Raw genomic sequence first — 19797 nt, 5'->3', positions numbered from 1 at the left:
GAGTAGACCTCCCCCAGTTGTCCCTCGACATTCCTGGGCCAGCGGTCCACGTTACCGTATTTTTTTTTAAAGACAGGTTTCGCCATGTACCCCAGGCTGGCCTCCATAACCTGGGCTCAAGTGACCCCCCTGCTTGAGTGCTCCTCCTCCCAGTCCAAGTGCTGGGAATACAAGGTTGAGTTCAACCACATTTTTCACTAGGCTTACAAGCTGGGAAGCCAAGTTAGAAACTGCAATCTAACTTTAATATCTTCTGTCATTTCTAAAGCCCTGTCCCTGACCGTTTTTGTCCTTCTTAAAAAAGAACTCAACAATAAAAAGGCAAATAGCCCAATTTAAAAATTGGCAAAAGATTTGAATATACATTTCTTTAAAGAAGAGATGCTGATGGTGGGTAGGCAATTAGCAAAATTTAGCCATTAGCAAAAAGGAAACACAGCCACTTCAAGGAAGAAAACATTATCCTTACTTGAGCATAAATTAAAAAATAGGTATGTGATGTGAACAAGTTCCAGTTCTCATTAAAGATTTTTTGCTAATCTGGGAGCAAAGGGCCATTCTGTAGTTCCTCAGGACAAGTCACCAACGTTTACTATTGCCCTAGACACATGCCGATCATGCCAAGTTTGAGCTAAAGGTCAAAGTAGAAAATTCCTGACCAACACAGAGGTACCTGGCAGGGAAGGGTGCTGCCTCCTGTCTGCAGACATGCTCTGCTGAGAACCAGAGGCCAGAGCCTGCTTTCCTACTGCATCAGCCATCCTAGGTTGGTTTGCTCTGTGTGAAGACAACAGTGAAAGCTTAGTTTTCTTTCAGTGTAACACATGCCGCGGGGCTTGATTTGATTCAGATTCTGAATTGAATAGAGAATTTTTTTTTTTTTTTGTACCAGGAATTGAACCCTTTACCACTGAGCCATATCCTCAGCCCTTTTTTATATTTTATTTAGAGACAGGGTCTCACTGAGTTGCTTAGGGCCTTGCTAAATTGCTGAAGCTGGATTTGAACTTGTGATCCTCCTTCCTCAGCCTCCCAAGCTGCTAGCATAACAGGAGTGCACCACTGTGTCTGGCTAGAATTACATATTTTTATATTAAAGGGAATGACAGAAGTAGAAATTTGAAAAATCTCATCAGGTACCACTAATCTTCACAGCACATTTTGGAATAGATATCATCTGTTTCACATACAAAAGAAAATAAGCCTAGAAAGAGACTAGTATACAGTTCCCAAAGGACTCCCAGAACTGTGCCTGTCACAGACACCATGTGTCTCCACCAGGTTCGCCACCTTGATAGCTCTGGGAATGCAACCCTGTGCTGTTAAAACACCCATTGGCTAAGAGCTCTGGGAGAGCTTACTGCAGTGGCAGTAGCACTCTTATTAGTGTCATACAGAAGCACTTCACTGCCTGTTCTCTGCACCATAATTCCAGTCAGGCCTGAGTTCCACCTCCCACATTTTCGATCCCCACTTATTACAACCCTGGCTAAGTTTACTTGGCTTCTTTGAATCTGTTTTCTTATTCATAAAATGGAATAATACCATCTCTATCTTACCAAGGTTACGAGGATTAAGCAAGATTAAGCAAGGCCCTTAGCACACTGACTTAATTATCAGGCAATTCATCAACCTAATAACTTCTAGAAAGTTACTGTTAGTATCTGGACCCTCTACGTTATGATATACTAAAAGCTATTATACTAAGCCACTTGAAATTGCTGGTATTAAAACTGGGTGTGGTGGCACATGCCTATAATCCCAGCTACTTGGGAGGCTGAGGCAGGAGGATTAAGACTGTGCCAGCCTCAGCAGCACAGTGGGAAGGAGGGAGGGAAGGTAGGCAGGGAGAAAGAAAGAGACAAAGGAATGGAGGAAGGGAAGAAGGGAAGAATGAGGAGGGGGAAAGGAAGGAGAAAGAAATAAATAAATTGCTGATTTTCATCTATGACAACCTACAAAAACAATGTCATATGTTTGAATGTAACATTCCAGTTGAGATCATGAGAAAGACTGCTCCTCACTAACATCCTAAATGTTGTTTCTTTCTTCTGGAAGGGCTGAGTAAAGTAGAGGAAAAGGGGTTGCCTGAAACAGTGGCGATGAGGTGCCCTGACTGAGACATAGATATCTGTCTGCTGCTCCCTCTTCTGGCCTCAGCTGCCTCCCACTAGTCATTCAGCAAACAATGACTGAGCCCTCCCAACCAGGCAGGCTCTAAGGGAACCAGAAAGAAACAGAAAACAGATGAGGAAAAGCACAGCATAAGAGGAAATAAAGCAAGGTAAAGGTAAAGTCAGAAGCCAGGGGCTGTTTATATTCAGTGGTCAGAAAAAGCCCTTTGAGGATAAGATGACCTCTGAACAAAGACCAAAAGGAAGAGAGGGATCAAGTCATAGCTGAGGGGAGGGGATCCAGGTAGAAGGTGTAGCAGGTGCAAACCTGTCAAGTCCAGGGCACACTGACAGGTGGAAGCAGCAAAAAGGCATCTAATAGGCTAAAGTGGCCCAGGGTAGCCTCAGGGGAGAAGAGTGGGAAGAGGCAGCAGGGGCCAGGAGACTTCAAAGTAGGATAGGCCTTTGGAATTTATTCTCAGTAAACCTGAATCTACTTTGGTTTTGATGAGTTCTCTTGGGACAGAAGGTGGTGGATGCATATGGACTTAGCTCAGTTTGGGCACTGAGAAATGGTCAGATTTGGGGTATACTTTAAATAGTTTGAAAGATTCACCTCTTAAGTTTATATATATATATATATATACACATATATATACACACACACACATACACATACATGCATACATATATATTTAGAAATAACTCATATATGTACTATATATATGAATATGTAGTATGTACTTCACCCAAGGCCACCCCTGATGTAATACTACCTGGGTGGGCAGTTTTTCCTGCCTTTGGTCACTATGGAAATCTGCCTGAAAGCAGCCATCTAGGAGTTGGAAAAAGCTATCCAGAGTTAGCCACATCATTCCCCGACCCACCTACCCACTCCTGGCAGCACAGCTGCCCCACGGCTCAGGGGTATCAGAAACAAAAACTTTGGCACTCAGAAGGAGTTTTTTGTAATTAGCACGGTGCGGTGGCATAGGCCTGTTATCCCAGTGGCGCAGGAGGCTGAGGCAGGGGGATCTCAAGTTCAAAGCTAGCCTCAGTAACTTAGCAAGGCCCTAAGCATCTTAGTGTATCCCTGTCAGAAAAATTAAAAAAAAAAAAAAAAAACAGGGCTGGGATGTGGGTCAGTGATTAAGTGCTCCTGGGTTCAATCCCCCCATACCAAAAAAAAGAAAAAAAAAAAAAAGTCCATGCTTAAAGGTCCTAATCTTCTGACTGCTTCAAGTCTCTTCCTCCTTAGTTTGCCAATCCCACAATTTCCAGTAAGACAAATTTTGTTCACAATGCAAAGATGAGATGTCACTATAAATTCATGTGCATATTTGTGAGTATATGGAAGGGGCCAGGAAAAGTTCAGTCTATTTCCTATGGCCGCCTGATACGCATCAAAGGGATATGGCCCTTCATGCACTCCTTACCTACAGCCCAGTCTACCTCCTGTGTTCCCTGACATAAGGCAACACAGCAGAGCTACTGCTACACAGGTGATTTTCTGCCAGGAAACAAAGTCTGTAAGTAGCACAAGCATAAAAATTTCTATTTTGGCAGCTGCAGAGATCCTGAAGACCACTGTTTTCTCTGAAAATATGAGAGGACACTGAAATCTACTGATAATAACTCACACAGCAACAGGACAGCAGAGCTGGGAAATCTGAGAAGGGCTGAAGTAAGAGATTAATGTGTGGTGCTGGGGATGTGGCTCAAGTGGTAGGGCGCTTGCCTAGCATGCATGAGGCACTGGGTTCGATTCTCAGCACCACATAAAAGTAAAATAAAGATATTGTGTCCACCAAAAAAAAAAAAAAAAAGAGATTAATGTGGACACTAGATGCTAACAAAACAAAAGTAAAGCCAGGCAATAAATTAATAAGTGTTCAATGGGATATAAACATTTTTTAAAAATGAAGGATAAAGTATATATGAGTACTTTTTCAAGGTATGGGTACAAAAATACTGGTTTTCCCCTTGGCTTCTAGTCCTTAATACAAGTGTAAACCTCTGCCCAGACTGTCCTATTCAATCTCACACCTGCCACAGCTTATCACCTTCCTCTAGCAAGAGCTTTCTCCTAGAAAGCTCCAGACTCTTTCCAGCTGCTTCCTCCTACCAAAGCAAATTGGATGCTAGCATCTCCTGCTTATTTCTCAACAACTTGCTAGCACCTCAGAAAAAGGGCCACATTCTCTAACAATATGAGGTTCTATCAGCCCCCACCCAAGCTCTATACTCCTCACCACCCCACATCTACCCTGATGGACCCACTTCCATCAGCTGCCGAAACGTACTTTTTTTTTTTCTTGGTACCAGGGATTGAACCCAGGAGTACTTAACCAGTGAGTTACGTTCCCAGCCCTTTTTTTTATTTTATTTAGAGACAGGGTCTCACTGTGTTGCTTAGCATCCCACTTTTGCTAAGGCTGGCTTTGAACTTGTGATCCTCCTGCCTCAGCCTCCTGAGCTGCTGGGATTACAGACATGTGCCACAGTGCCAGGCCCTAAGGCACAATTTTTGTATATGCCAGATTGTCTGATCTCTCTCCTAGGATGAAATTTCTGTGTAAATAAAATTCACATATTTCAGTATGGTAAATTAGAAGGTAAAAGAAATGTTTCTGAATGAGAAAGTATTTTGTATAGTAAAGTAATATTCTTGTGCTAAAGTCCAAGATGAAAGTGAGGACAAAACTAAGGATGTAAACAAGTTATAGAATATTTAAGTTGCAAAAGGTTTATGGAAGGTACATTTCAAAAAGGCTGTGTATATGATTAAATTGACTATAGTTGGCACCATCAGTTAAAATTATTCAAATTTTAATGTACTGATAGGAAAGAAAGTCTGAACACTGATCTGCTTTTATCAGGATAATTTTCTTGTATCTGTTAGGTCTTATTACTTAGGGAAACTAAGTCTTAAAGGAATTAGGATTTGTACCTGTTTTAAAGTCTTTTAAATTATTACTTCATAATTGATTAAACAAACAACTATTATTTTAGGTTATTACAATATAGTTGATGTCCTAAGTATATGTAACCAGAGATATGTATACATCTGAGAACCAGATTTGTATGATCCTTGTCTAAACGTTATGTAAAAGTTTGTAAAATGGAACTTTATGTAGGTTTACCAGCAAGGTAACCAATAAGTGCTCCCCTTTATCTCCCTCTTATCTGTTTGCTTTGCTAAGTCTATTTCTGATCATTAACACTGTATCCTCAATTTATAAGATTTAAGGCTATCTTTTTATTTTTGCTACTACAGCTAATCCATGCAGACCTGTGATTATTGTTACTGTACACTATGGATTCTACATCTTACCTTAAAATTTAAACTTAGTTAATGTAAGCACATCTGTGTGACTGTGACACACTGGCTTCTTTGTATATTAGATGCATTCATGTTCTTCAAGTATATAAGCCTTTTAAAATGTAAAGCTTGGGAGACCACTTTATCCAGTTGATGTTCTCCAAATTATCTGTAGCAATAGTCTCCTTCACATTTATATAGAAATAACAAATTTGGTTGGTATTTGTCATTTAATGTTTTGTAACTGATAAAGGTAATCTGCTATATATAAAATTTTGTGGGATGGGAATTTAAATGTATTTTTGGAAGGTAATAAGGAGAGCCTGATTACAATTACCAAAGGTTGATATTGTAAAACAGAAGTATTTTGCCACCTTTTTTTTTTTTTTGCACAAAATAAAGTTAGGAGCTCTCTTAGTTTTTATTTGATTCATGTTTCAGATGCAATATTGTATTGTTTGTCAAGAGCCCTGCCTAACCTGAGATAAAAGTCTCTGCCTTTCACCCTACTCCATGTTAGGATGGCTCCAAAGTAGGCTAGACTCAAGCTCATTTGAAGTTTTGCTCAAAGAGTAGATTTTTGTTGTAAAGATTACTGTGATTTCACTGGGCTTGATGGGAAATATTATAATCCCAAAGACATTGGAGGCTGAGGCAGGAGGATCACAAGTTCAAGACCGCCCCAGAAACTTAGCAAGGCCCTAAGCAACTTGGTGAGACCTTGTCTCAAACTAAAAACAATAAATAAATAAAAGAGCTGGGGATGTCTCTCAGTGGTTAAGTGTCCTGGGTTAAATCCTAGCAACAACAACAAAGTTTCCCAGGATCTCAAAATAACCAATAGAAAACTAAGTAAAGGTTTGGAAAAATTACAAAAGATATGTAAGATTGTAAGGGAGTTTTGTTAGAAAGTAAGATTTGTAAAAGATCTCATATGTGATGAAGTTGATAAATACATGTGTCTTGGTGGAGGCAAAATAAGATACCAAAAATATATTAGGGTTATTATGGAAATTATGTTTCTTTTTTTATATTTATTTTTTTAAAGTTTTAGGTAGACACAATATCTTTTTTTTTTTTTTAAAGAGAGAGAGAGAGAGGGAGGGAGGGAGGGAGGGGGAGGGAGGAGAGAGAATTTTTTAATATTTATTTTTTAGTTTTCGGCGGACACAACATCTTTGTTTGTATGTGGTGCTGAGGATCGAACCTGGGCCACACGCATGCCAGGCGAGCATGCTACCGTTTGAGCCACATCCCCAGCCCAAGACACAATATCTTTATTTTACATTTATGTGGTGTTGAGGATTGAACCAGTGCCTCAAGCATGCTAGGCTAGCGCTCTACCACTGAGCCACAACCCCAGCCCCAAAATTATATTTCTTGATTCAAAACTATTATACACACTGAATGTGTTTTTTGTCTTATTAATTTCATTTTCTATTTTCCTTACAGAACTTTATAACTTTTGCCTGTTAGTGTTTTGAAGAAGTACTCCTTCTAACAGAACAACATGAGTTAATTTGGGATAATAAGCTATCATCTATAGGACAGAATAGGTTATAAGGCTGAATTCCAGTACTAATACTAACCCCCCAGTTAAATGGAAGGGGTAACTATAAAATTAGACATTAAAGTTACTGGTGAAACCAACCTGCTGGATGTTCAAAACCCATACTTGGAAACCAAAGGCAAGAAAGTTATAGGGCTAAGGAAAGAGTAGCCAATATTTTGGCTCTTGCCCTCTAAGGTAAGCTAAGACCCAGGGAATAATGGGACTGTTCTAAGTGTTCTACAACTTCAAGTGAATCACCTGACCTTCTGACCTGGGGGATCAAGAGGACTCTAGAGAAGAGGAAGCCAAGCAGTGCACACTTTGCAAAGATGAGGGTCACTGGAGAGGGAAATGTCCTTGATGCTTCCCAGGGAAGCCAACTGTGGTCAGCAAGACCTTGACCATCCTGACAAATGGCACACTGATAGAGGAAAAACTAAAGGAGCCAAGAGGAATCCCTGGAAAATCTCAGCTGATTCTAACAGTAGATAGGAAAGAGGTCAATTTTGACCAACTTGTTCTTAATCCCTGACAGGAGAGTACAACCAAAACACAGGCATATTAAAAGATAAGATAATGGCTCTTTTACTTGAGATATAGATTTATGTCAGTCCTCCTGAAAATAAGTAAAACTGGAAGGTTATAACCAAAGGGTTTTTATACAGGAATGCCTGATAAATATCACAAAAAGTTCTGTTAAGGGCTGGGGTTATGGCTCAGAGGTAGAGCACTCACCTAGCATGCATGAGGCACTGGGTTTGATCCTCAGCACCACACAAACATAAAATAAATATACTGTGTCCTTCTACAACTAAAAAATAAATATATTTTTTTTTTTAAAGTTCTGTTAAGAATCACAGGTTTGGGGGCTAGGGGTGTGGTTCAGTAGCAGAGCACATGCATGGCATATGTGAGGCACTGAGTTCAATCCTCAGCATCACATATAAATAAATAAAACAAAATAAAGGTACATCAACAACTAAAAAAAAAAAAAAAAAAAGAGGAGAGCTGGGATTGGGGCTCTGTGGCAGAGCGCTTGCCTAGTATGTGTGAGGCACTTGGTTCGATTCTCAGCACTGCATATAAATAAATAAAGGCCTGTTGATAATAAAAAATAAATAAATTTTTTAAAAAAAGAGTCATAGGTTGTTCTGTATCAGTTTGAGATCTCAGATTTTTTTTTTCCTGGTATGATTATTATAAACTGCTGCTCAGTCTCCCCTTCTAGAGTTTGCAATTCATCACTTCCTGCCTGGCAACTTGATTTTTAGTCAAGATCTGGAAAGAATATAAGCTTCAACTGAACTGGAAAGGACTTTACCAAGTGCTCCTAATCACCAGGATGGTTATCTCAACTGCTAAAAAGGGGAGAACTCATTACCATGGTCAATTTTCATCTCAGAAAGTTAATGTTTCTAGGACGGATAGCAATACCGAAGAGTAAAATAAAAATGAAAACAAAAGGTATAAAAAGAAAAAGGGGACGCTTGTGAGAAATAGAAAGTTAGTGATCCATTTTCAGAACATAGTGTTTAGACTTAACTGGATCCAACTGTAATCATTTTAGTTCTAGCACTTCCCTTTGCCCAACACAATTTTTAAATTAGCTAATCACGTAGATTATAGCCCCAAGCTCCTCCAATCAGGGCGAAGGGCAGTGCTGTGTTAGGGATAAAAGCAGGTGAACTGCCACCCAGGAGTGCTTGCTCACTGAATTTCCTCTGGAAAGGGTCTACTGCACACCCTTCTCCAGAAGAACAATTTTGCTTTGCCCATCCACTTTCGAGCACATTTGATTTTTTGTAGTATCTTGGTATATCTGACAGTTCTCAAACTGCAGAGTGCACGAGAATCACCTGAGAATCTGTCTTTCCTACAAGTGAGGCTGATGCTTTTGGTCCAGGGGATACACTTAGAATCAATGATCTGAATTCTCCTCTGATCATTCTTTCAAATTTTTTTAGATGTGACCTCCTCTAACAAGCCTTCCAACTTCCATGTTCTTCTACTTCCTTCCCTGATAGAATTAATAATGGTACATTCTCCTATCATTTCCTATTTCATAAGATAGTATAATTTGTTGTGGCTGGGGCTGTAGCTCAGTGGCAGAGCGCTTGCCTAGCATGTGTGAGGCACTGGGTTCGATCCTCAGCACCATATTAAAAAAATAAAGGTATGCTGTCCATCTACAACTACAAAAATTTTTTTTAAAAAAGATAGTATAATAATTTGTTCATGTAATTGTCTATCTGCACTATATCCAGTACCTGGTCCATTACCTGACATAGCAGATGTTAACAGATAAATGGAGAGAACCTGACTTCTATAAGGTCGCCATGTTTATGATGCTCTGTTCAGGTCCTGGGCCTGGCTCCTGTTGTCACCCCCCAACTCCCATCAACTTGTAATACCCTCCACTTTACCTGATTGATACTAACAGGCTCAGCTCAAGCATTGTTTCCAAGAAGGCTTCTTTGACATTCTTCCTGCCTTGGTTTGTGTTAAGAGCTCCTGTTCCTCAGTGCTTCTAACTGACCTGCTTATAATATAGTTATCTTAGAACTCTAGTAAGCAGAACTAGATCAAACCCTATAGAGGCCCTCTGGCCTACAATTTCCACTTCTGGAAATTTACTCTACACTTCAGCAAAATGACCTATACACAGGGTGCTTCCCTATAGCTTAGTTTGTGAAAACAAATATTAGATGGAAAATTTAAATATCCATTGTTAGGGGACATTATTCCACTATATAGATGTACTATAATTTATTTAACTATAAATTATAGTACATCTATACAGTGGAATAATGAACAGCTGTCAAAGAAGAATGGAGAGCTGGGCATAGTGACACACACTTATAATGTCAGCTCCTCAGCAGGCTGATGCAGGATGATCATAAATTTGAGGCCAGCCTCTGCCACTTAAACTTAGTGACAGCCTGTTTCCAAAAAAAAAAAAAAAAGTGAGAGGAAAAAAAAAGAAAGAAATGGGGGTGTGGTTTGGTGGTAGAGTGCTTGTTTAGCAAGCACAAGACATAGTTTGATCCCCAGTACCTTAAAAGCAAAACAAAATGGGTCAGATTTTTTTTTTTTTTTTTTGGTACTGGGGATTGAACCCAAGGGCACTTTACTACTAAGCTGCATTCTCAGCTCCATTCCCCCCCCCCTTTTTTTGAAATATTAAAAATTGGGCTGGGATTATGGCTCAGTGGTCGAGCGCTTGCCTAGCATGTGTGAGGCACTGGGTTCAAATCTCAGCACCACATATAAACAAATGAATGAATAAATAAATAAAATCTATTTTAAAAAATCATTAACTTTATTAAATCTCCATTCCAGAGTCCACATTAAGAAAATACTTATTTAATAGAATGGGAATTACACATAAAGCACTTTTGCTACATAAAAAAATAGGGTGTTCATGTCAACAAAAGCATTTGGTGAACTGTCCCTGCCCCACCTTTTGTAATACCATTCCTGCTTAAAAAAACAATTGGCAGAGGGCAGGCACAGTGGCTCAGTAGGCTACTGCAGTAGGATTGTGAATTGAAAGCCAGCCTCAGCAAAAGTGTCCCCCTGCCCTTTTTAAAGCAGGGTCTCACTAAATTGCTTAGGGCCTTCCTAAATTGCTGACGGTGGTCTCCATCTTGCAATCCTCCTCCCTCAGCCTCTCGAGTCGCTGGGATTACAGGCATGTGCCAACACATCCAGGTTTCTAATGTCTTTTGCAACCTCCTTTTTGTCTTACAACCTGTTGCTACTAATCAGTTGGGCCTAACATAATTTCTCACCATCATGACTGTTATAAATCTCTCAATTGGGACCTCTGACTCTGATCTTGCTCTCCTCGCTCTATCTACTATCTACCCTGCAGTCACAGAAACTCTTTCACAATCCAATTATTTCCTTCCCCTCTTCAAAGTTTTTTTTTTTTTCCTTCCCTCTGTCTTTAGGAAAGTGTATTTGCTGACTTACAACAACCCCCACAACCAGGCAGCCATAGCTAACCCTTGCAAGTCTCATCTTTCAACATGCACCTCTCACTCACCCCAACACTAGCTTCAGACTTTTTTCTTACACAGTGTACTTCTTTCAGATTCTGAACCTGCCTATTTTTTCTCAGAGCATTCTGCTAAATGAAGTCTTGAAACTTGGAACCTATCAAATCCTATGGCAGGGTAACTAGAGGATGCTAAACTTCTAGAAATGGATCCTCCTTTGGTTCCCCCAGTAGTTTTTGTTGAAAACATGTTTATTTTTCCCACCATTATTTGTGTCCCTTATGTGAACTCAGACAGACTCACCATTCAATTTTCTGAACTGTTTCCTCCAAAACTGGAATCAGCATAAGAGCAAAAGAAATCCAATAATCAAACGCTCTCCCATGAGCCCTACTCCTGCTCCTACCAGGTTCCCAGCTGGGGCTACTGTCCCCTCCCTGAGTCAATATTTTCTCTGTAACCACAGATAGTGATCCTTTAAACAAGATTAAGGTATGACTGTAAGGTAGAACATGAACTGTGGAAACAGACCCGGAAAAGCAGAACCTCCCCTACAATTTAGCAAGCTAAGGTATGGGCCTCTCCTTTCTGCTCAGCAGCCCAGGAAAATAGTCTTCCTGTGAGGACCTGCTAAGGGTCACAATCACACCCTTTCCCACAAGATCTTCATGCAAGATATTTAACCATCTACAATAATCTTATTACTTACCTCAGTCCCTCCCAGGGTCATTTCTTTAATATTTACATCCTGGCAGTATCTGGATGGTGATAAGGAAAGCAAAAGAAAGGGAACTACACAGACCTTCTGTCATTCCCACCATCAAGGAGCAACAACCGTCTTGGGAGTAAAAACAAAACACTGGTTAGCTAACTGACTCAACATTCAACTGGCTCTGAAAAGCAGCAGGTGAGAGTTTTTGAGGGGCTTAAAACACTTGAGGCTTTAAGCAAAAAAGGTCACTGAGAAATTTGTTTAAAGATTTATAAACAAAGGAGCATAGGGCTCTTAAAAGGAACAGATCCTAAACATAGTTCCTCTTTCTTTTAAAATTAAACCACATGCTGGACACAGTGGCACACTCCTATAATCCCAATCACTCAGAAGGCTGAAGCAGGAAAATCTCAAATATGAGGCCAGCCTCAGCAATTTAGTGAAGCCCTGTTTCAAAATAAAAAAGAAAAAGGGCTGGGGATGTGGCTCAGTAGCAGAGCAAGAATGTGTGAGGCCCTGGCTTAAGCCCTCAATTCCCTTCTTCTACAAATCAAAACTGCACAGTTGGGCTAGGACCTTGGTTCAGAGGTAGAGCACTTGCCTAGTATGCATAAGGCCCAGGATTTGACCTCAGAACCAGAAAAATCCCAAAATCAACAAAAAAACCTGCACAATCTTTTTACATCTCCCTCTCTTGAGAATGGTCTTCTCCCTTCCCAGGTTAACTCTTTTTTTTATTTATTTATTTATTTATTTTAGTTTTTCGGCAGACACAACATCTTTGTTTGTATGTGGTGCTGAGGATCGAACCCGGGCCACACGCATGCCAGGCGAGCGCGCTACCGCTTGAGCCACATCCCCAGCCCCCCCAGGTTAACTCTTCAATCCAGCTCCTTTGTAGTACCTTCCTTTATGTACCCAGTCTCCTCCTCTCCACTGCCTTCATGTCCAGTGTATATAACCTCTGATCTCCTGAATCTTTAATTAAATTGAAACAAAGCAACTGTATCTGGACTCACTCAAGCCACCTATCTTTCTATCTCTTCATCTATTCTACTGACATTTTAAAAAGCAGTGTAAGTTCTGCACCATGCCTCATCAATCAATTCACACTAAGCTTTTGTGGTCCAGCTTCTCTCACCGCTTGGATTCCCTAAGGCCTCCAGTGATTTCTTTCTGTGGCCTGATGCCTTAAGCCCCTTGCAGCAACAGAAACTACTGACTTAGTCCAGGTTTTTGAAACTGTTTTCCTATGACTCTAGGGCGCTGGCCACATCAGTTTTTCTTTTCTACTTAAATGCTTCTCTGTATGTGTGTGCGTGTTGGGGGGGAGGTACTTGAGATTGAGCCTTCTCCGTCTTGCTCAGCAGCCCAGCCCTTCTCTTCCTCCTCCTGTTATTATTATCATCATTTTACATACAGGGGATTGAATACAGGGGCACTTTTAACACTGAGCTACATATCCAGTCCTTTTTTATTTTTTATTCTGAGACAGGGTCTCACTAAATTGCTGAGGCTGGCCTCGAATTTAGATCCTCTTGCCTCAGACTCCTGAGTTGCTGGGATTACAGGCATGTGCTACCCACCTGGCTACTTAACTGCTTTTTTAATCAACTCTTCTTTCTCCACATTCCCCAATCAGTCATCTTTTAATACACTCTAATTGATCCCTATTGGGGAATCCATTCCTAATCCAAATGGGAATTTAGCTATAATTGTCATACAGATAAACTATAATCTCCATCTCATACTGCTGACTTTTTCAACTTTCTATGAGACAGTTTGACTAGTTTATAATATGACACAGGAGTACAAGAAGGTGGACAAGTAGGGAAAAGCCAAAAATGAGTCTGTCCTAGAAAGATCTCTGTCTTAGAGTATAGAGACTCAAATTTCAATCATAGAATCATCTCAGAATTGTGTAAAACTTCACAGGCCACCTAGGACAACTACTCTTTAGATTACTAAACCCATATTACTCCTCCCAATCATCTTGTCTTGGATTGAATAATTGTTGTGGATATAAATATATATCTCCATGTATCAAGACAGACTGTCCATTCCCAGACAGCTCTGCTTTGGCTCTAACTTGAGCCAAAATCTATTTGCTAGTGTCCACTCTTTGGTCTTTTCAGTGGCACTTGATGAACTACATTCTTTATGTTTGAAGAGAGCTTTCACCCTCCTCTGAGACTTCTCTTCAGTTCAAGTTAGCTAGTTATTTCAATGATTTAAAGTTGCATGACCTCCTGTTATGTAACAGTAAGTAAAGGGAATCTGAGTTGCAAGCCAGAAAAGCTGACTCTTCGTAACTTAAATTATGTACTATAGAAATGTAATAAAGACTATGTGGTAGGGCACAGAATTGAGGAAAAGTTAAATAATCAAATCTTCAGAAATAAACAGCAAGCTGGGTATGTGGTATGGTAGCACACCTACAATCCCAGCTACTTGAGAGGGTAAAGAATTAAGTTTGCCTTGGCAACTTATAGTGAGACCCTATCTCAAACAAAAAGGACGAGGGTTGTATAAGTGTATGTATAATATACAATGGCACACCCCAGGATTCAATCACCTGTACCACCAATGCAAAAGCAAAGCAACAGCAGCTCCAGTGTCTAAATATTAGGAATTAGCACATGGTTATGAAGAAGCTTCAACTGTGTGTCATTGTGTGACAAAATTCAACCTAAGATTCAACCTATGATTAAAATTAAAGAAGGAATGCATCTAACTAACTGCTGATCTAATGTGGGTCACGTACCCACTACCCACGTGGTCAGGGATGAACTGTTTCCAAAGGAAAACTGAGCTGTTGTTCCCAGAAGAACCTGGACTAGATGCTAGATAGGCCAAAACAACCTAATGCCTAACTTTTCAAAAGGAAGGGGAGTTGATTAACTGTGTAATATTCAAACAGTAGTACTGTAAAGATCAGTTATAAAACAGACTGAAAACTTGGCCTCATTACTTCAGTCCTATGCTACCACTGGTACTACTAATATCTACCATGTGTTGAGCACAACAATCCTGTGAAGCATTCATTCAACAGTTACCAAGTACCTACCACTATTCTAGGAGACAAGGGTGAGGTGAAGAAGACAAAGGCCCACTTTCATAGAGCTTACACTGAAAGCAGATATTACAAAGAAGTGATTGTAGCTCAGTTCCTAGGCCTGTCAAGTCTCTAAAACCTATACTTTATCTCTCAACCATGTCATCTTTCACTGAAGAGAGACAGCTTCTCCCGAAAAGACATGCATACTTCTAGAGCAATTTAATGTTTCTCCTTGTTGGCAGCCCAGTGGCACCTTCTCAATAAAGTATCCCTTCCCCAACTCCCAAGACTACAAAGAATGCCCAGGGGCTGGAATTGTGGCTCAGTGGTAGAGTGCTCACCTACCATGCTTGAGGTACTGGGTTCAATCCTTAGCACCACATAAAATGTAAAATAAAGATATTGTGTCCACCTAAAACTAAAAAATAAATATTAAAAAAAAAAGAATGCCCAGCCAATAGTTACATATTATACTAACATGTATAAATCCCTTTCTCCCTTGTTAGTCCCTAAACTCTCAGGGACAAAACTGCCTCAGCATCTTTATAAGCCTAGAAGATGACACACACGTAGATATTCAATGGGTGATTGGAGTTCATGAGAGCAGTTGCAGTAGAGTTGAGCGTGCAAACCATACTACAATGCATTAAGGAGTAAACAGAAGAGAGAGGTATAGAGTTTGCTGTATAAGAACAAGTCTAGAAAGGAAAAGTAGGAGAAATGGCAATTATTTTTAGAAGATCACAGGAAAAGTTGTGTGTGTGTGTGTGTGTGTGTGTGTAAGAATGAGAAAGAGTGGACTGGGAGTAAAGTTCAGAGGTACAGCATTTGCCTAGCATCCAAGTGTCTGGGTTCAACCCTCATACTCCATTAAAATGAAAAGGAATGAGAAAGACATGAATATGTTTGTTGATAAGGTAATACAACACAGTTGAAAGAGCAGGAGTTTAGAGCTCCTGGCTTTGTTGCAGTGTGAGTAAATTATCTCAACTCCTGTGTCTCAATTTACACATATGTAAAATAGAATACCTACAGCTCACTGTGACAATTACAGTACCTGTGAAACATCAGGTATTCAATAACTGTTATCGGGTCGGTGGCGCGGCTGGTAACGCACCCGACTCGTGGGCCGTACATCTGCTGGTTCGAATCCCGGCTCTGTCGCGCCCTGAAGTGGAGGGGTCAGCAAGTTCCTACTAAATGTAAGGAATTCCGCTTTACTCAAAATGGACAAAAAGTTCATAAAAGTCAATAACTGTATCAATGAGTATTAATATAGGTAGAAGCCTGACTCTGGTGTTCTAACCTCTCCCACCTGGCTTGTGTTCCAATCTGCATTTCCTGTACAAGTGTATGTGTAATATACAATGACAAAGAAACAGGATCTTTATTTCTTCTGTGTGTACCACACTTTGTGCTATTCCCACTTCCTGTAACAGTGTGCATGAAATCATGAATGGCTGCTGTGGAAAATTACTGCTGTTACCAGCTGAGACATAGACAATCTGGTGAATGAGCCCAGGAAGCTGATGTTAAATCACCAATGTACAAGATTTTGGGCTATTGCCAAAACCTTCACTGGAAACCGAGAAGAAATACACACACACAGAACACTTCTTAAGATTCTAAGCTGGCAAGGTGTTCTTGAATCCAGTCCAGGCACAGAAAGATGGCTGTATAATAATAAGAGATAATTATCTCCTGAGTTCCTTCTCAAATTTCACTCCAATATCAGGTTTATTTCTGCAAAGTACTACTTTTCTGTCAATGTGACAAATTCCCAAGGAAGGTTAGTATACTTTTTTTTTTTTGGTGGTGTTGGGGATTGAACCCAGGGCCTTGTGCATGTGAGGCAAGCACTCTACTGAGTTTTATCCCCAGCCCCTTAGTATACATTTTTATATGGAAGTAACATTTTGTTCACTGCTCCCCCTCCCTTTTCCCCCCTTTCCCAGTGTTGGGGATAGAACCCAGGGCTTCACAAATGCTAGGGAAGTGCTCTACCACTGAGCTACACCCCCAGCATCCTAGAACCTTTTAAAGTTAATGTTCTGGTTATAGGTCATGTTCACCTATTACCCATATATAATCTACATAAACACTTCACCACTTATCTCTGTTCCATAGATCACATACTTCCATGCTTAACAAGGGATAGGGAAGAGTACTAAAGCTGAGGCTGTCACAAAAATTAGTGATGCAAAAGCTACATTCAGGTGTTGGTGGTATGTAGTTCAGTAGTGCAGCCAGGTTCTAGATATAATGCCTAGCACCAAAAAAATAAAGTAAGGGGGCTGGGATGTGGCTTAGTGGTACAATGCATGCCTAGAATTATGAGGCCCTGGGTCTGAACTCCAGCACTGCAAAAAATAACAACAACAAATAAATAAAGATTAAAATTAAAAAAATCTTAAGCTACATTTACTGGAAGGCATGGTAGCACACACCTGTAATTCCAGCAACTTGGGAAGTCGAGGCAGGATGATCACAAATTCCAGGCCAGAGACCCTAAGCAACTTGGTGAAATCTTGTCTCAAAATCAAAAATAAAAAGGCATGGGGAGAGGGAAGGACTGGGGATGCAGCTCATTGGTAAAGTGCCTCTGGGTTCAGTAGTACCAAAAACAACAACGAAACACTACATTTACTTAGAATTACCAAAATTATCAAAAAACAAAAAGATCAAACTCAAAATCACAAATCAATCAAGGAGAACAGAAATGAACATGTAAAAGATGTAACTTTAAGGTTAGAGTTCAGAGAGAATTGGGAGACATGGAAGAGGAAGAGGAAATATATGTACCTACAAACTTAATCATAACTATAGCCAAAAAAACTACATGCAAACCAGTTAAAGTTGAAAACTTTTTTTTCTCTTTTTTTTGTGAATTAGCCTGATTAAGAACTTGAACTTACCAAGAAAAAATTAAAAGGAAAACATTCCAGAACATCTCCAAACAGTCCACAAAAAAATCCAAAACCAAACTAAACCAAGAAGAGCCAGGAATCACAGACTTATAATCCCAGTGACTATGGAGGCCGAAGCAGGAGGATCCCAAGTTTAAGGCCAGCTTGGGCAACATGATCAGACCCCAACTCAAAATAAAGTTTAAAAATGGCTGGGGATGTGGCTCAGTGGATTCAATTGCCATCCCCCCAATACATACATACATACATACACACACACACACACACACACACAACCATCTACCACAAATTTTGCATGAAGCACTAGTCTGAAAAGACTGGAAGTTACTGGAAAGTTCAATACAGTCATGTAGTCACTGAAAAGAATCTTTAAAGAAACTTTATTTTATCCCATATTAAAAGCAGCCTGGGGCTGTCCTTGTAGCTCAGTGGTAGGGCACTTGCCTAGCACAAGTGAGTCACTAAGTTCGATTCTCAGCACCACATAAAAACAAATGAATAAAATAAAGGTCCATAAAAAAAAAAATGTAGCCTGAATCAGCAACACAAATATTGAAACAGATTGAATTTGCACCGGACTTCATCTGAAGAGAATGGCTTCCTCCTGAGAGAGAGGACGGGGGAGGCTAAGACCCTTGTCAACTGTTCCTCCAATCTGTTTCTCCATCACCAACAACCTCTCTTTCGGTACATTAAGTTCTGAAGAAAGCCCTCTGTAGTACTTTCTCTTCTCAGTTAAAAAGATAAGGTGTTGGGCTGGGGATGTGGCTCAAGCGGTAGCGCGCTCGCCTGGCATGCGTGCGGCCCGGGTTCGATCCTCAGCACCACATACAAAACGAAGATGTTGTATCCGCCGATAACTAAAAAATAAATATTAAAAAAAAAAAACTCTTGATTTAAAAAAAAAAAGATACTTTAAAAAAAAAAAAAAAAAAGATAAGGTGTTGCAGAGCCCAGTGTTCCATACCTGTAATCTCAGCGATTAGGGAGGCTGAGGCAGGAGGATCACAAGTTCAAGACCAGCGTCATCAAATCATCTAGACCCTAAGTACTTATCAAGACCCGGTCTGAAAATAAAAACAAAAAAAGAGCTGGGGATGTGTCAGTGGTTAAGCGACCCTGGATTGAATCCCTGGTTCCAAAATACGTACATAAATAAATAACAAGGTGTTTGTGTGTGTGTGTGTGTGTGTGTGTGTGTGTGTGTGTGAGAGAGAGAGAGAGAGAGAGAGAGAGAGAGAGAGAGAGAGAGAGAGAGAGAGAGAGAGAGATCCTGCCACAGAAGCCCTCGCTCCTTTAAGCCATAAGGAGGTTCCAGCGACTGGAACCTGTGAACACCTGTGAAAGTCCGGTCTTTTGTCCTACTACGCCCCTTCCCCTCCTAACAACTTTCCTTGCCACAGAGCCTTTTGGAGATGGAACTTTTGAAACAACGAAGTTTCTGCCATCTTCCTTCAAATCTGCTCTGAATAAAACCTATTTTTCTACCAATATGACTCCGAATATTCCTGGAATATTTCCGAGCTCTGTGACCTAACCTCTGTCTCCCGGGAGGGAGCTCGTGCCTCCCGGTAACGAGACACTAATTTCCAAAATTCCGGGCCCACCCACGCGGGGCGGCCTGGCTACCGCACTCCTCGCTTCCCCGAGGCGCCCCCGCCGGGCCCGCAGTGAGCGGCCAAGGCGAAGGCTCCAGCGGAACCCGTGGAGTCAGCGCCGGCGAACGTGCTGGAGCCAGCCGTCCTTAAGACGCCCGGGCGGCAGGTGCGCTTTCCATAAAATCCTTCCCAGCCGCCGGAGCCCGCAGCCCGCAGCCCGGAGGCCTGAGTCCGGGGCGCCACCGACCCGCGGGCCCTGCACCGAGCCGGCCAGCGCACGCAGGGCCCGGAGCCCGCCGGCCTCGCCCGCCGCTCCTCAACCGCGCCTACGGCCGGTCCGTCGGTGGGTCAGAGTACAGCTGCCCGGCAGCCACCACCCCAGGGGAAGGTGGGCGCCGGCGCCACTCTCCGGGTCTCGGCGCACTCACCTGCCGGCGCCCACCTCAGCGCCAATCCCCAACGCGCTCGCGGACCCGAGGCTCGCTCCCCGTCAGCGCGCTGCGGCACCTCTGC

At 41.3% G+C, this 19797-nt stretch overlaps 1 protein-coding gene across 7 annotated transcripts in view; it reads right to left on the bottom strand.

The window, feature by feature from the left end:
- Sgsm3 (small G protein signaling modulator 3) overlaps nt 1-19797 on the bottom strand; it is a 30974-nt gene extending 11177 nt beyond the window's left edge. For 2 of the 7 annotated variants that reach the window (XR_009225391.1, XM_046429269.2), the window contains exons 1-3: nt 19713-19785; nt 15817-15955; nt 674-777 (exon numbers count right to left, since the gene is read on the bottom strand). The gene's annotated coding sequence lies outside the window, so the exon portion shown is untranslated. Of the gene's footprint in view, nt 1-673; nt 778-15816; nt 15956-17206; nt 17821-19712 lie in introns of those variants that run through there. The other 5 variants (XM_058574209.1, XM_046429267.2, XM_046429270.2 and 2 more) reach the window with 5 other exon arrangements.

This window comes from Marmota monax, unplaced genomic scaffold, assembly GCF_021218885.2.
Source record: "Marmota monax isolate L192 unplaced genomic scaffold, Marmota_monax_Labrador192_F-V1.1 WCK01_AAM20220418_F8-fsc00051, whole genome shotgun sequence".
NCBI lineage: Eukaryota > Metazoa > Chordata > Mammalia > Rodentia > Sciuridae > Marmota > Marmota monax.
The sequence above is the reverse complement of the archived record's forward strand: the minus strand, read 5'-3'. Positions and strand labels throughout refer to the sequence as shown.